Consider the following 18553-nt stretch of genomic DNA (forward strand, 5'->3'; position numbering starts at 1 on the left):
TGGTGGGGGGGGGGGGGGGTTGCAACACAACTATATAAAAATCATGCAAAGAACAAACATGCTATTGAAAGCAGCATTACTACTAAAAACAATTATTGTTTACAATGAAATTACCCTGGACTGGAGTGAAAAATCAAAGTAAAATGTAGCAGTATCAAAGAAGCAGTATTTAAAGCAGCAACTGCTATATAAAGAAATAGGTAGGACTTTCACATCACTATTATGAGATGCATCTGTGCTGTGTTTTATCTTTAACTAAATCTGCCTATTAGATGCTCCATGCTTTCTACATAAACAAGGTATTTCTAATGAGTTGTTTTTGTAAAGCGACCTTAACCTCAGCATCATTTAAACTAAGACTGTGTGTGTATCCATGTGACTAAAGGTCATCTGTTGTCTCATGGTGATTCTATGGATTTCACAGGGTTTTCTTAGGGAAGGAATACTCAGAGGTGGTTTTACCAGTTCCTTCTTCTAAAACATAGCCTACCTACAGTGCCTGGTAATCCTTGGCTATCCCCCATCCAAGGATTAACCAAGGCTGATGATTTCAAAATCAAACAGGATCTGTCTAAATACTTTAGGATATTTAGGCAGCCAAAGGGTTGAATTACCAGCAAATAGCTGGAGTAAAGCAGCATTATTGGTATCTTGTTTCATTGGTGCAACGATAGGACACCAAATGTTTAATGTCTGAATAATAGAATCATAGAGTTGGAAGAGATCTCGTGGGCCATCCAGTCCAATCCCCTGCCAAGAAGCAGGAAAATCTCATTCAAAGCACCACCAACAGATGTCCAGAATAGAATAGAATAAGCTGAGCATGAATATAATGTGTACAGTGGGCATAAAGCATTAACAGTAAAATCAAAATACAGAAGAACATTTCATGATAGATGCAAATACAAGTCTCTGTCCTTATCCTATGATTTTATGTGGCACTGGATAATAGCTAAGAACACTGATTCTCAACCTGTGGGTCCCCAGATGTTTTGCCTTCAACTCCCAGAAATCCTAACAGCTGGTAAACTGGCTATGATTTCTGGGCTTTGTAGGCCAAAACACCTGGGGACCCACAGGTTGAGAACCACTGGCTCAGAACTTCATAAAACCAAAACCAAGTTAGTATAATGACTCAGAGCACAACATTCTTAGCAATGCAGGGGTGGTTGAGATTTGTCTCTGGGAGAATGAATCTATCGTTGAGTTTACGACTGTTTCTTCCACATGTTGTATGTGCCTTCAAGTTGCCCTATAGTGACTTCATGATTTTCACATGGTTTTCTTAGACAAGGAATACTCAGAGGTGGTTTTGCCAGTTCCTTCCTCTGAAATGTAGCCCACAGCATTGGTATTCCTTTGTGGTCTCCCATCTAAGTTCTAGTCAGGGCTGACCCTGTTTAGCTTCCAAGACAGACAGGGTCTGGTGTTTTTGGAGTGTTTATGTCACTAAACTGAGACTACTTCCACATAACATGAGATGTTCTTCCAATCAAGCCAGAAAATTAAACATTTGTTTAACAGATTTCCAGCTGCTAGTTCTACACAAATAATCTTTGTCCGGTGCAACCTCTGAATTCTTTACATTAAGCAAAACCCATGAGTTTTGTGTCTTAACATTTATCATCCAGTCTCATGAGACAGCATTATAATACATTAATTTGTATTAAAGCATACTTCTGTTACATTAATTTGCCTTTGCCTTCCTCTGAGGCAGAAAGAATGTGACTTGCCCAAGGTGGCTGAGAAGGGATTCAAACTTTGATCTCCCAATACTTAAACCATTACACCATGCTGCCTTTTATGCCCTCATTAACCTCATGGAAAAACATAAGCAGCTGTGTTCAAGGCACTAGTTTGGCAGCAGAGTACAGTTCACAAGCATGTATACATACGGCTAGCAGAAAAGAACACAATGCATTTATTTAGTTCGGATTTTAAGGCTCTTCATATGAGTCAAATTGGCTCTACAGGTTACATCACCTTCATTCGGTGCCAACTGTCATTGCTGCCAATGACTTTAATCTCATTTTGTAATCACATCTGTTGAATTATTCTAGGGAAACTGGCCGATCACTTAGGAATATGTAGGCATTTTTGGTTTCCATTGTGTTCCAAGTTGTCCCCATATATGCTTATGCAAAACATGTTCATGGATGTAGTAACTGTATCCACTTGTATATACATCATTTATTTTCTAAGTATTCCTATCATTCAAGTCAAGGAGGAGCTTCATGAGAACCACCACTCCTCTTGATGTTCCCCCAGCAACAGCAAGGGTGTCCCTCTGGGCAGCTAAACCAGGCAATCCCAACTGAATGGTCCCCCATAGGCTTGCTCAAATAATTCGATTTCCCCGTTACCCGTTATTAATTCGTTACTTTCGTTTGTTTTGAAGCAATATACGGCCTTGATTGTCCACACGTCTGGATATCGCGGTTTCGAATCGCGAGAGGCCGTTTTTCGTTATGTCGTCGTTTTTTTCGTTAGGAAAAAAAAGCTTTTGCAAATCACCCAAACTCCCACCATTCAGGCCCTTTCCTTTTGCCCCTCAGCAAAAGGGGCGTCACGGGCTCAGCCAATGGGAGGGGGCGAGGGGGAAGGAGGCCGAGGAGGAGGAGGAAGACGGAGGGGGGAAATGGCCGCCGCCGCCTCGCCTCAGCTCAGGCCTGATACTCAGAGGTTTTGACGTCTGTGCGAAGCTAGGCAAGTGGGGTTTATATATCTGTGGAAGGTCCAGGGTGGGAGAAAGAACTCTTGTCTGTGGGAGGCAAGTGTGAATGTTGCAATTGGTCACCTTGATTAGCATTGAATAGCCTTGCAGCTTCAAAGCCTGGCTGCTTCCTACCTGGGGGAATCCTTTGTTGGGAGGTATTAGCTGGCCCTGATTGTTTCCTGTCTGGAATTCCCATTTTCTGGGTGTTGTTCTTTTACTGTCCTGATTTTAGCTTTTCTGTAGCTAAAAATGCATATAAAATTGATTCAATAATGGTACCATATCAAACTAAACCTCCCAAGATTCTGTAGCAGTGAGCCATCTTGGATATTGTAAGGGATTTATTATTATTATTATTTTATTATTATTTTTATTATTATTTTTATTATTATTATTATTATTATTATTATTATTATTATTATTATTATTATTAGACCTTGCTCCCAGGAAGGTGCCTTCGCTGTGGCTCCCAACTTTCCACATATTCTCCACATTGTGTGTATGTGTATGTATATTATATATACATGAGCCCCGATGGCAAAGTGTGTTAAAGCACTGAGCTGCTGAACTTGCAGACCGAAAGGTCCCAGGTTCAAATCCCGGGAGCAGAGTGAGTGCCCGCTGTTAGCTCCAGCTTCTGCCAACCTAGCAGCTTGAAAACATGCCAATGTGAGTAGATCAATAGGTACCACTCTGGCGGGAAGGTAATGGCACTCCATGTAGTCATGCCGGCCACATGACCTTGGAGGTGTCTATGGACAACACTGGCTCTTGGGCTTAGAAATGGAGATGAGCACCAACCCCCAGAGTCAGACATGACTGAACTTAACGTCAAGGGATACCTTTACCTTTACCTATACACACACACACACACACACACACACATATGCAGGGACAGTATATATCACACACACACCAATTTAACAAAGTTTCAGCCACAAAAACTAAGTTTCTGAAGTAGAACAATGACTTTCACAGTAAAGACAACCCAATTTAACAGGAAATAAGACTTTCAAACCAGGAACAGATTTCTGCAATTATTAAAAAATGGTTTATTATAAAAGCTATGAAAATTCGCCAAAAATCAGAGGATAAGGGAAACGTTCCAAATTTTGGTGAGCTATCAGTGTTAAATGTGTTCTACCACTGTACCAAGTTTGAAGAAGATCACTCAAAAAATGAGGGTGGGAGAGTCCTGTAAAGTCCTCTCCCTCTGTGCTGTTTTTGGGAATTGCGCATGCGCGTCTGCCATTAACGAATTAATTTAGAAAATAACGAATTTTCGTTAATTTCGAATTTTTTTGGGGGGCAAAATTCGGAAATGACATCAGAAACGAAACGCTGGCGCCCCCTGCTTTTGAAACGAGTTTAGAATCAATTTTTTCATGGATCGCTCAAGCCTAGTCCCCCATGAGGGTCTGCATCCAGGGGCAAACCAAGAATGGGCAACTTGGAAGTCCCTAAATAGACTGAGAAGTGGAGTGGGCAGATCAAAAGACAACCTGGCATGATGGCACTACCCAGAGGACTCCTCCACCTTATGTGACTGTGGAGCAGAACAAATAACTGCCCACAATGCCCTGCCTCATGCACAGAGGAGGGGGGGGGCTCCGAGTTTCAAATTACAGTGTTCTCTCACTTATTGCGGGGATTACGTTCCAGGACCACCCGCAATAAGTGAAAATCCGCAAAGTAGGGACACTATATTTATTCTATGTGTGGATGAGAGCAAACAACAGACCACTTACTACAATGCAGTCTGTACTTTATTTTAGCAGTTACAATATACAGCACACCGGCAGAGAAGAAGAATGGAAGCGTTTTTAATTTCCAACTCTTCCCTACCCTCCCCCTCTTCCTTTATTTCTCCCTTATTTCTCCCTTTTTCCCCTTCCAAAACCCTTTGCACACTGCAAAAACCAGCGAAACAGGGAAAATACTGCAATAAATGGTTACATTAATATTTATTGAAAACCCGCAAAATAGCGAGGGAGCAAAAAGTGAACCGCGAAGTAGCAAAGGAACACTCTATTACTGCTAGATGCCTCTCCCAGAACACAAACAACCCCTAGTCTCCATCATTTGTGAAATGGCAGCTATGCAACATAAAGTATTTTCTGTTCTGCAGTTCCACAAGACTGAATCCATAATTCTAGCGTAGCATGCATTCCCTGGGCATTTTGACATTGATCTGCCAATGCCATAGAGCATTTGTCACTGGTACTGGCAATTTGAGGAAACAGCCTTGTTCATGGAAGGGGAGGAGCATAGGGCGACCATGGTATTCAGAAAAAAAGGACAACAAATTCAAAAGAGTTTCCTGCGTAGCCACCACAAGTCCACTCATTGTGCCAGCCGAGAACTTGCGATCTGAAAACAGGAAAAGAATTCAAGAACTCACAATGCCTTATGCTGCAGAGTTGCCATCTTGTAAATGACTGAAACTAGGAACTGTTTGTGTGCTTGAAGACATCTGGCGGTAAGCATTTGAAACTATGTCCCCATCCTTTAAAATGGTAAGAGTTTCATTCAGAGGTGGTCTGTGGTTTCAGAGATATGATTTCAAATCGGATCAATCCTTTTGAACCACATTGTATACAGTGGGGGGAAAGTATTTAGTCAGATACCAATTGTACAAGTTCTCCCACTTAAAAAGATGAGGGAGGCCTGTAATTGACATCATAGAATCTATGATGTCAATTACAGGCCTCTCTCATCTTTTTAAGTGGGAGAAGTTGTACAAACTTGTATGACATAGGTAGACCTCAACTATGAGAGACAACATGAGAAAACACATTCAGAAAATCACATTGTCTGATTTTTCACGAATTTATTTGCAAATTATGGTGGAAAATAAGTATTTGGTCACCTACAAACAAGCAAGATTTCTGGGTCTCACAAACCTGTAACTTCTTTAAGAGGCTCCTCTGACCTCCACTTGTTACCTGTAGTAATGGCACCTGTTTGAACTTGTTATCAGTATAAAATACACCTGTCCACAACCTCAAGCAGTCACACTCCAAACACCACTATGGTGAAGACCAAAGAGCTGTCGAAGGACACCAGAAACAAAATGATAGCCCTGCACCAGACTGGGAAGATTGAATCTGCAATAGGCAAGCAGCTTGGTGTGAAGAAATCAACTGTGGGAGCAATAATTAGAAAATGGAAGAGATACAAGACCACTGATAAACTCCCTCAATCTGGGGCTCCACACAAGATCTCACCCCGTGGGGTTAAAATGATCACAAGAACGGTGAGCAAAAATCCCAGAACCACATGGAAGGACTTAGCGAATGACCTGCAGAGAGCATCCAAAGAACACCATACCTACTGTGAAGCATGCGGGTGGCAACATCATGCTTTGGGGCTGTTTCTCTGCAAAGGGACCAGGGTGACTGATCCGTATACATAAAAAGAATTAATGGGGCCATGTATCGTGAGATTTTGAGTTCAAACCTCCTTCTGTCAGCAAGGGCACTGAAGATGAAACGTGGCTGGGTCTTTCAGCATGACAATGATCCCAAGCACACCATCGAGGCAATGAAGGAGTGGCTTCGTAAGAAGCATTTCAAGGTCCTGGAGTGGCCTAGCCAGTCTCCAGATCTCAACACTATAGAAACCCTTTGGAGGGAGTTGAAAGTCTGTGTTGCCCAGTGACATCCCCAAAACATGATTGCTCTTGAGGAGATCTGCATGGAGGAATGGGCCAACATACCAGCAACAGTGTGTGCCTACCTTGTGAGGACTTTCAGAAAACATTTGACCTCTGTCATTGCTAATAAAGGATATATAACAAAGTATTGAGATGAACTTTTGTTATGGACCAAATACTTATTTTCTACCATAATTTGCAAATAAATTTGTGAAAAATCAGGCATTGTGATTGTCTGGGTGTGTTTTCTCATGTCTCTCATAGTTGTAGTCTACCTATGATGTCAATTACAGGCTTCTCTCTTCTTTTTAAGTGGGAGAACTTGTACAATTGGTATCTGACTAAATACTTTTCCCCCCACTGTAAATAGCCTCTCTATTTTATATTTAAATTTAAATTTCATTTTAAACAAAAGTTTTCTCTATTCAGTATAAACAAATAAAATCATTCATATAATCATAGAATTGAGAATGAACCTAAGGTTCACTTAATCCAACTACAGTGGATCTTTAGTTTCTGGACCTCACACATACCAAAATCTGTGGATTATCAAGTCCCATTATATGCAATGGCATAGTAAAATGGTGGTCCTTTATTTTTAAAATGGCAAAATCAAGTTATGCTTTCTGAATTTTTAAGCCATGGGTGACTGAATCCATGGGTACATATTCTGGGAATATTGAGGGCTGGCTAAAGGAATACACGGCTAAAAAAAATCCTTGACAGGCAGCCATACAACTAGTTTAAAAGCTTCCAACAAAAGTGGAGTCCACACCTTCCAACATAGCTTATTCCACAGTGAATCAGACCTCTCTCTCTCTCTTCAATTGATGTTAATATGATACTGACGAGGGTAATTTTTGAACAGGATATTGATTATTGCAGTCATCATAATTCCCCTCTCCATTAGCTATAGCATATTTACCAGTCTGATGAACATTGGGGAGCCATTTTCCCTAACATTATGACAGCATGCTGTGCTGCCAAACTGCTTTCAACTTTTCTTCCAGGCTTGTTAGGAAGGACTGTCTGTACACTATGAGAAAATGGACTGAATATCCACTCTATGTTCCAGCCCACACAACACAAGCTACTGTCAACGTAATTTACAGAAGGCGAAAAATAATCACAGTTTGTCAAAGCAATCAGTACTTTGCAAAATGGGGAAAGGTCCCCTAGAGAGAGCATAAGACGTTACCAAGGGAGAGAAATCATTTTACACATGTTATTGGCAGTAAACTTATAAGCGTGTTTGGATTCAGGTTTCCAAAAAGTGCAGGTCATTCCCCCCCTTGGGGAATAGTGGAAAGGAAAGAAAGGGTTACATGACCCTTTTTAGTGGCTTCACTATGGTTACTAAAGTCACATCATTATTCGGAGAGTATCTGGAGGAACAGGGGGAGAAATGATGGGGAGAAGACAGAGAGTAGGAGGAGGACAGCAGAAATAGTAAGATTTTCAGACTTTGATGGAGTGCTAAGAAGATCAAGCAGCTTTTGAATACAACACTACCACATAAACTTTGATAATACTGTACTAAGCATAAAACACATTTAATTCCCTTCTTCCTAAACTGTGGGTCCCAAACCCACTCAATATTGGAATCATGAAAAAATTGGTAACAGTGAAAGGTTTCTGAACATCACCCATTTGCACAAATCTGTTAGCAACAATGTCCAATGTTTACAGTGAACTCTGCAAAAGATGCTTCAGATGTACTCCACAAAAAGGAAAATCAGCCTGTTTAGTGAGTCTTGCAAATGCTGCCTTGCTATCACTAAATGTTTGATTTTTATCCCTATTTTATATAGCTATATACCTGGGGTCACGTAAAAAAATATCGGGAGCAAAGGGATCTCAAGTGGGAAAAGTTTAAGAAGTCCTGATTTAATTTATATCCTGCCTTTTCCTTGACATGAGACTCAAGGTGGCTTACAACAAGTTAAATGGAAGTTCAAGCAAAATCTTATTATACAGAAGTAAAAACACGAAGAAAAATAATAATTCTATTAATGAATACAGCTGAAACAGTTTGATTCATATGTTGTTTTGATAAAGCTGTTTCAGCTTTGTAATTTTAATGTAACAGAAAATGGCACCCTCTGCTTTTGCATATACTGTACCTTTCTACAATGCCTTAAAATAAAACTGTATACATAAGGAATCAAAAAGGCCTTAGAATTTTAAAAAATTGATGAATCATTCAAGTGTCCCTACCTCCATTATCGTACCACACGTGATAATTACTGTTTGTCAGTGAAATGGAGACCACTGGAAGAAATCCCACCACCCTGACGCAGCTCACCATGTAAACCTGCTCTAGAGGATTGGGATCTCGGCAGGGATGCATTTACACTGTAGAATAAATGCAGTTTGACATCACTTTAACTGCCAAAGCTCAATGTTATGGAATCCCTGAGATTTGTAATTTCGTAATGCCCCAACATTCTTTGGTAGGGAAGGTTTAAGACCTTGCAGAACTTCAGCTCCCATGATTCCATGACATTGAGTTAGGCTATCAATTTCTACAGTGTAGACAAATCTGGATGTTATATAAGGGACTGGAAAAGTAAAAGAAGAGTGGGCACATGAAGTAGGGCATAAATTGTTAAAAGGAGGGCTTGGTCACATCCCTTCTTTTGAGGACACGACTTATGGGTACCCTAAATCTCTGAAGATGTTGGGGCATTTCTCACAGAGGAGAACCTCAGCTAAAGTGAACTCTGAACAAGCAGGGGGCAAAAACAACTTGCTTCAAACACAATAATCTTCAAAACCAACAGCAACCACAGGAATGCAATGGAAACACTTTTAATAGATTCATCTCAGTGCACCCATTTGCTCCCAACTGAGAAGTCTCCATGTAGGGATCACGGAGGTTACAACAATAATCAGAAACTCAACAGCAAGGAAAATAAAGATCACAGACCAAAAAGGAAAGAAAGAAACAACAGACCGGTCCACCTTCTGATCCTAACTTCAAAGTCAAAGAAAAGAGTGTGCATGATGGTGGACATGAAACTTTTGAAAGCAATATATGTATTAAACAGAAATCCAAAATTAACAATCTGAAAAATGCAAGCCAGAAGACTCCCCCCCCCACTCTTTTGTCAAGCTCATGCCTCAGGTGTTGGTCAAAGCACTCTTCAAACATGACAAGGAATGCACACCAACCACTTTAGCAGCGAACAAAAGAAAAGATCTGAGGCCGCTTTGAACACACTCGGGTGATGCAGAGCTTCTATGAAACCCTCTAGTACAGCTAGTCCTGAAGCACAGGCAGAACTTGGGAGAAATACTTATTTAATGAAGCCTTGCGTTCACCTCTGTCAAGCCCACATCTGTTATATGACACACTTAACTTTGAATTTGCCTGAAAAACACTCATAGCTGATAGAACTTTTTCTATGTGTTTCGCATGCCTGATGATGAATTGCAGATGGACATAAAAATCTCTATTCTGTCCTTCCATTTCTGAGCACACACAAAGGGACCCAAGGAGGGGGCAAGGAGGAGAAGAATAGGGCAATTAGCTGCACAAAAAGAGAAAGTGTGCCTAAATTTGCATGACAATGCACCAACTCCCCCAGCCAAAGCAGCCCCACCTCCTAACATGGAGCTGCTATAGTGCTAAAAGGGATGGAAGGCTGGCTTTACATTCATTGTCCAGACCTGGGGAGTTCCTGGAACCAAAGGGAGCGGAATTAAAGAGACTCAAAAGGCCCAGAAAAGAATGAAAGGCAGAGAGAACAATGCTGGAAATGTCAAATACCATGTTAAGGGCACACGGCTCCCTGGCTGTGCCTTTTTCCCCAGCACACACACTAAGGCTGGAGCTACACTGTCATATAATGAAATTCGAAACTGCATTATATGGTCAGTGTGGACTTATACAGTGTAGTTCAAACTGTATTATGTGTGTCAACACTGACCATATAATACAGTTCAAACTGTATTATGTGTGTCTGCACTGACAATATAATGTAGTTTCAAACTAAGGTATCGCTGCATCTCCACTGCCATATAATGCAGTTTCAAACTGCATTATATGGTCAGTGTAGACTCATTTAATGCACTTCAACACAGTTAAACATTCAACTGCATTATTAGTGAACCTCATCCAAAAGTTTAAAAAATCTGCGAACCCCATCTCCTCCAAGGTAAACTGAACCACCTAAACTGGGCTCTACAGGCCAATGGATACTCCACTACAGACATCAGAAGAGCAGCAAGGCCAAGAACAAACCACGAGAGTGAAGACAAATATCCACCCAGAGGAAAAGTGTTCTTACCATCCATCAAGGGAACCACTGGCTGCTGATAGGGAAGCTGATGAACAAACACAACCTACCAACTATCACCAGACCCTCTAAGAAAATCCAACAAATGCTACGTTCAGCAAAGGACAAGAGGGATCCTCTCACCTCTGCAGGAGTCTACCGTATACCATGCAGCTGTGGACAAGTCTCCATAGGGACTACCAAACGCAGCAGCACTGCCCAAACACGAATCCAGGAATATGAAAGGCTCTGCAGACTAACTCAACCAAAGTCAGCCACAGCAGAGCACTTGATGGACCAACCTGGACACAGCATATTATCTGAGAACACAGAAATGCTGGACCACTCTACCATCATGTCAGAATACACAGAGAAGCCACAGAAATCCACAAGCATGTGGACAATTTCAACAGAAAGGAGGAAACCATGAAAATGAACAAAACCTGGCTACCAGTATTTAAAAAACTCTAAAATCAGGAGATTAAATAAAGAACAACACTCAAAAACATGGGAATTGCAAACAGCTAACACCTCCCAACCAAGATTTCCCCCAGGCAGGAATCAGCCAGACCTTGAAGTTGCAAGGCTTTTCAATGCTAATTAAGGTGGCCAACTGCAACATTCACACAAGTGTTCTTTCTCCCACCGTGGACATTATTCCACAGATACATAAAATTCCCTTGTCTGGTTTCCAATATACCTCACAACCTCTGAGGATGCCATAGATGTGGGCGAAATGCCAGAAGAGAATGCTTCTGGAACATGGCCATACAGCCTGGGAAACTCACAGCAACTCAGCCATAAAAGCCTCCGACAACACACTGAATTATGTATGTCTGAACTGACCATATAATGTAGTTTCAAACTAAAGCATTGCTGCATTTACACTGCATGATATGGTCAGTGTAGACTCATATCATAAATTTCGATGCAGTTAATCACTCAACTGCATTATTAGTGAAGCTCACCCAAAAGAGAAAAAAGGGTTCTCTAAACTTCTGCAAATCTGTATGTTGATTGATCAAATCTTCAAACTATGTGAGCACTAAAACTTCTCAACTTTAGCAAACCAGTCTTTATTGAAATTAAACTGGAGGGGGGAATAGACAATCAGCACAATCACATTAAGATGCAAAGTACAGAGAGAGCGATCTGCGCATCTCATTGGCTTAGAAGCAAGGCCTAAAGTGGAGTTAATCAGCCCCTCTTGTCTCTGGCAAATTGCAGGTCCTGCGATGAGGCATTCCACACACACACACCCAGAAAAAAATAAAATAAAAAGTAATCGCTCTCAAAACGACGCCTGGAAACAAATGGAGGAGAGCTCACTGAAGGCTCCCAGCAGGCCTTGTGGAAAATTGCACAACATGCGCCGCCGGAAGAGGCCTGGGCCACCATGTGTCTTCCAACTCCACCCACCTTCAAATCTAGACTCCTAAAAGACTGCTAGGAGGCTGTGATCTAGGCACATCCATTCTCTCTAGAGTGAAAATAAAGGATTTTTCTTTAGTTTTAAAAAATAATCACAGCTTTGGACATATTTCCGGAAGTTTTGCACATGCACACATACACACACATACAGAGGCCTCTCAAGTTTCTCTAAAAGGGGGAAATCCCAAAGTGTTAAGGAAACTGAAACTTTTTGAGGTCCATCTAACTGTTGAATGAATGCAATCTGACACCACTTGGACTGTCAGGGCTCTGAAGCAGAACTGTAGCCAAGGGGGGGGGCAGGGGTTTACCCCCCCCCAAAAAAAATGTTTGTTTTTTTAAAGAACTGATTTACTTATGTATTTTAACTGATCAAATTCCCATGAGTGTCCACTGAAGTTTAACTGTCTTGAGTGTCCACTGAAGTTTATCCAAGGAGCCTGACTTCTAAATTATTTTGTGTTATGGAACTTCATGATTCACTTTTAAAAAGTTTCAACCCCCCCCCCCGGAATTTCTTTTTCTGGCTCTAGGCATAATTTTTTTCTGGATCTAGGCATATCCATTCTCTTAGAACTTTTCTTTAACTTTTAAAAATAATAACAGCTTTGAACATATTTCCGGAAGTTTTGCACATGCAGACAACACACACAGAGGCCTCTCAAGTTACTCTAACAGGGGAAGATCCCAAAGTGCTAAGGAAACTGACACCTTTTGGGGTCTATCTAACTGTGGAATGAATGCAATCTGACACCACTTGGGCTCCCAGGACTCTGGTGAGTTGTAGTTTTGGAGGGGCACTGGCACGAACTCTTGGGCAGACTTTGCAAAACTCTTTTCGACCCTGAGCCACAGGAAGTGTTGCCAAAGTGCATGTTGTTGATGTTCTGGGGGAGTCCAGCCAAGCTTGCCCCAGTAAAGCTTCTGCTTTCCTTTCCTACACCCTCCCCCCCTTTCAAACGCAATGTAAAATAATCAGAGGAGACTTTGTTTACCTTTGATTTGCAGGAGGGGAGAGCTGGCATGGGGAAACCAGGCCTTACAGGGTGGTGCCCAAGCGATTCGACATGTCGGGAGTGAGCGAGGAGAAGAAGAGAGAGGAAGAGAGTCCTCGGCGGCGACTTCCTGATCCTCTGCACAGAGAGGAGGAGGAGGAGGAGGAGTATGCACAGATCCAGCCCCGGCAGCGCCAAACCTCGCCTCTTCCTCTCTCGCGGGCTCCCAGCTCCTCCCGCCGCCTCTCCCCCAAACCTGCCTCGAAGCCCCCACTCCAATCGGATCTTCCAAAAACAGAGAGGAAAACTTTTTCTTCTTCCTCCTCCTCCAACCAGAGGACCCCTGGCTGCTCCCATTAGGGGCGAGGAGGAGGAACGACAAGGCGAGCCTTGAAGGCACAGGCAGAGAAACCTTGGCAGAGGCACCGCTTGGCATATTATTATGTATCTCAGGGTGGCAAAAAATACAGCAAGCAGATAGAGCGCGTCGTGCCTCTTGTCTGCGGCAAGGGGGGGGGGGGGGGGGAAGAGGGAGGGAGACGCGCAAATTTCGGGGGCTATTTTGGGGACGGCCCACGGTTGCTGACCGAAAGGTCGGCGGTTCGAATCCGGAGAGCAGGGTGAGCTCCCGCTGTTAGCCCCAGCTTCCGCCAATCTAGCATGCATATGTGAGTAGATCAATAGGTACCGCTCTGGCGGGAAGGTAACAGCACTCCATACATGTTTAGCATTGTACGTTTAGTGTACATTAATGCTCATTAATGCATTGTGTTTTCTTGTCCTATGTTTTTAAGTTGTAGTATAGCTTCCTTGCTATGTTGGAAACCGCCCTGAGTCCCCTGAGGAGATAGGGTGGTATATAAATAAAGTATTATTATTATTGTGTAGTCATGCAGGTCACATGACCTTGGAGGTGTCTATGGACAACGCCGGCTCTTCGGCTGAGAAATGGAGATGAGCGGCAACCCCAAGTCGGACACGACTAGACTTAATGTCAGGGGAAAACCTTTACCTTTACTATTTTGGGGAAAGGAGGGGCACGGGTTGGGGAATTTCCAAAGCAACACTGTCTCTAGCCCTCTAGATCTACTGACTTATTGAGGAGGCCAATTACTTCTTTGCCTTGGCCGCGGGGAAGGGGATCTCTCTCAAAGCAATCCAGAATGATTTAGAAGCCTTCTTAGCTTCATTTCTCTCCCCGTTTATTGAAAAGGCCAACGACTTCTTTTTAACAGGGAAGGGAGATCTCAAAGCAACGCAGCCCCCCAGGTCTAGCAATCTGTATCTCCACTGACTTACTGAAAACTTATTTACAGGGTTGAGTTTTCCGAGCTGTATGGCCATACTCCAGGAGCATTCTCTCCTGACGTTTCAACCACATCTGTAGCAGGCATTCTCAGCGGTTGTGAGGTGTGTTGAAAACTAGGCAAGTGGGGTTTATATATCTGTGGAATAAGGCCTCGGGAGGGAGAAAGGACTCTTGTCTGTTTGAGGCAGGTGTGAATATTGCGATTGGCCACCTTAATTAGCATTGAATAGCCTTTCAGCTTCAAAGTCTGGCTGCTTACAGCCTGGATAAATCCTTTGTTGGGATGTGTTAGCTGGCCCTGATTGATTTATGTCTGGAATCCCTCTGTCTTCTGATGGCTGTTCTTTATTTACTGTCCTGATTTTAGAGTTTGGACACAGCATATTATTTGAGAACACAGAAATGCTAGACCACTCTAACAACCACCATGTCAGACTACACAGAGAAGCCACTGAAATCCACAAGCATGTGGACAATTTCAACAGAAAGGAGGAAACCATGAAAATGAACAAAATCTGTCTGACAGTATTTTAAAAACTAAAATCAGGACAGTAAATAAAGAACTACACTCTGAAAACAGGGGAATTCCAGATATGACTCAATCAGGGCAAGTTAACACCTCCCAATAAAGGATTCCCCTAGGCAGTAAGCAGCCAGACCTTGAAGCTGAAAGGCCATTCAATGTTAATCAAGGTGACCAATTGAAACATTCACACCTGCCTCAAACAGACTAAGAGTTCTTTCTCCAACCCTGGACAATCCATAGATATATAAACCTCACTTGACTAGTTACCAACATATCTTACAACCTCTGAGGGTGCCTGCCATAGATGCTACCAAAACATCAGGAGGGAATGCTTCTGGAACATGGCCATACAGTCTGGGTAACTCACAGCAACCCAGTGATTCCGGCCATGAAAGCCTTTGACAACACAACGTTCAGGTCTGTTTATCTCCCTCTGTTTATTGCAAAGACCAACTACTTCTTTGCCTTGACAGAAGAGGGGATTTCCAAAGCTGCACAGCTCCCCTGCCTAACAATCCAGATCTGCTTCTGGTGACCCTAGTGACCGAACAGGCCAATCACTTCTTTACCTTCGGGGATTTCAAACCAACACAGTCTGATCTAGCAACACATCCAGATCTGTTTATCTCTCCCTAGTTATTGAACAGGCCAAGTACCTCTCCGCATTTGCCAAGATGGATTTCAAACCATCCCAGCTCTGTCCTCCCCCGCCCATCCAGAAGTATATCTGGTTTTGTCTCTGGAGATCTGTTTAATAACTACTTCTTCGCCTTGGCCAGGGTGGATTTCAAACCAACACAGCCCCCTCCCCTCCGCCCCCATCTAGCTCCGTTGATCTCTCCCTACTTATTTAAAAGAGGCCAACAGCTCATTTGCCTTTGCCACTGAGGGGGGGGGGGCATATCAAACCAACGCCCCCATCTATCAATCTGTGTTTACCTACTTCTGTCAGAGGTCAGCTACTTCTTTACCTTCACCATGGGCATAAGAGGAGGATCTGTTGGGGATTTCAAACCAACTCAGCCTGATCTAGCAACCTCTTTAGATCTGCTTATCTTATTGAAGAGGCCGAGTACATATTTGCCTTTGCAAATATGGGGACCTTCAGTGTGTGGATTTCAACCCAGCACAGGGAGCAGACCTAGCTCTATGCCTCTCTCTCTACTTATTTCCAGAGGCCAACTGTCTCTTTATCTTCGCCACGTTTGTTGGGGGATTACAAACCAACACAGCCTGATTTAGCAACATCAACAGATCTATGCAGCTTCTCACCCCGCCGCACAACCTAAACACACTCAGTCTAGCAACAGATCTAGCTCTATGTATCTCTCCCTACTTATTATCTAAGAGGCCAGCTACTGAGTTATCCTCACCAGGGGGCGAAGGGGATTTCAAAGCAACACAGCACAATCTAGCGACATCTTTAGAGCTATGCCCCCATCCCTACATATGGCCAGGAGGGCAAGCGAACCATCCCTGCCCAGCAAATCCCACAAGTCCTAGTGTGTGCGTGTATGTGTGACAGACAGGGAGATTATCCAGATCATGGCCTCCTTGTTGCTGGAACGGGAGAGCCCGGCTGTCCCTTGGGCCAGCTCTCCAAACTCTCAAAAGCCCAAGTGGATCCTTGCCTTGCAAAATAATAATAGCAACAACAATAATAATAAAGGGTTGCTGTGAGTTTTCCAGGCTGTCTGGCCATGTTCCAGAAGCATTCTCTCCTGACTCACAGCAACACATTCTCTCCTGATGTTTCACCCACCTCTATGGCAGGCATCCTCAGATGTTGTGAGGTATATTGAAAATTAGACAAGGGAGTTTTATATATCTGTGGAAGGTCCAGGGTGAGAGAAAGAACTCTTGTCTGTTGGAGGCAAGTGTGAACGATGCAATTAATCACCTTGATTAGCTTCAAGTTGCTTCTGGTTGTTTGTTTGGTTGCATGAAGAGCACACCACAGACCACTTACTACAATGCAGTCTGAGCCCTGCCACATGCACAATGGAGGACTTTATTATAGCAACACCAGAGGCACTCCAAGCTACTGGTCAAAGGACATTTTGTATAATGCCAAGTTTTAAACTTTGTTTGTGTTTTTAAATACATTACAACTGTACTCTTGGTCCGCTTCTGACAGGATAAATAAATAAATAACATTGATTAGCATTGAAAAGCCTTGCAGCTTCAAGAACTGGCTGCTTCCTGCCTGGAGGAATCATTTGTTGGAGGGTGTTCCGGGGAATTCCGGACATGAAACAATCAGGGCCGCCTCTTGACAAAGGATTCCGCCAGGCAGGAATCGGCCAGGCCTTGAGGCTGAAAGACCTTTCGATGCTAATTAAAGTGATTAATTGCAATATCCGCACTTGCCTCCAACAGACAAGTTCTTTCTCCCAATCTGGACCTTCCAGATATATCCAGCTAACACTTCCCAACGAAGGATTCCCCCAGGCAGGAAACAGCCAGGCCATGAAGCTGCAAGGCTCTTCAATGCTAATCAAGGTGATTAATTGCAACATTCATACTTGCCTCTGGCAGACAAGAGTACTTTCTCCCACCCTGGACATTATTCAACAGATATGTAAAACTCCCTTGTCTAGTTTCCAATATATCTCACAACCTCTGAGGATGCCTGCCATAGATGCGGGCAAAACGTCAGGAGAGAGTGCTTCTGGAACATGGCCAGGCAGCCCGGGAACACTCACATCAATCCACACATTGAAAAATAATAATAATGGATGGGCTCCGTCGCTTTGCTCGGGGCAAGAGCCAACTTCCAGCAGTCGTTTTGCACCAAAGTGGCATCAACACGAACCACCTCCCCCCCCCCCCCCCACCTTCCCTCTCCAGCTTCATCGCAACCTTCCTGCAATTACTCTCTCCCCCAAAAAAGGGTCATCAAAGGGGAAAGGAAACAGATCGTCGCTCTCCCATTGCTCCAAAATAACAGCTCCCTCGATACAAGAGAGGGAAGGCAGCCAGCATTCGTTGCAATGAGCCTTCCTCCCCCTCCTCTTCCTCGCAGCTTCTTCCTGGAGCTATTTCTGGCTGCTTTGGGGAGCCAAAGCCCTAGAGGAGGAGGAGGGGGAGGAGGAGGAGGAGGATGGAGCCGCTGCCTGCCTGCCTCTTGCAAAGCGACGCGAGCAGCAGCCTGGAGCCCTTTGCCAGGTTGAGCTAACTCTGTGCTCCCCTCCTGCACCCGAAAGAGAACGTAAACAAATTCAGAGCAGCCATGGACGGATGGATGGTCATCAGGAGAAAGTTGTAAACAAGCGGTACCTTTCCGGAGAAGAGCGGTGCGCTGGAGGGCTCCCTCTCTCTGAGTCACCCGGAGTACAGCTCCGGCGAGAGGAACTCGATTATGAATATGACTTCATTGATGACAGACAGGCGAGCCCTCCTCTTCCTAAACTCCCTGGCTCCTCCCACTGCCTTAGCTCCCGCCCCTCCCTCCGCTGGAAAGACAGGCAGGCTCCCATTGGTCGAACTGCGCGGCAAACTCCCCGCCGCCCCAAAGCCGAACGCGCCGCCGGGTTGGATATGGCGAGCTGTCCATCAAAAGCTTACAGCCGCGCGCTCCTGTTTTCAGGAATTGTGGAGACCAGCAAGCGCGGGGAGGCGGAGGGAGAATGGTGTGCTTG

The 18553-nt window shown here is 43.7% G+C and overlaps 1 protein-coding gene across 3 annotated transcripts in view; it reads right to left on the reverse strand.

Annotated features, from left to right (window-relative positions):
* smarca2 (SWI/SNF related, matrix associated, actin dependent regulator of chromatin, subfamily a, member 2) overlaps positions 1 to 18346 on the reverse strand; it is a 154079-nt gene extending 135733 nt beyond the window's left edge. For 2 of the 3 annotated variants that reach the window (XM_062971959.1, XM_008103323.3), the window contains exon 1: positions 18192 to 18346. The gene's annotated coding sequence lies outside the window, so the exon portion shown is untranslated. Of the gene's footprint in view, positions 1 to 13077; positions 13234 to 18191 lie in introns of those variants that run through there. The other variant, XM_008103324.3, reaches the window with a different exon arrangement.
* Between the last annotated feature and the right edge of the window lie 207 nt (positions 18347 to 18553).

Source organism: Anolis carolinensis, chromosome 2, assembly GCF_035594765.1.
Source record: "Anolis carolinensis isolate JA03-04 chromosome 2, rAnoCar3.1.pri, whole genome shotgun sequence".
NCBI classification, from domain to species: domain Eukaryota; kingdom Metazoa; phylum Chordata; class Lepidosauria; order Squamata; family Dactyloidae; genus Anolis; species Anolis carolinensis.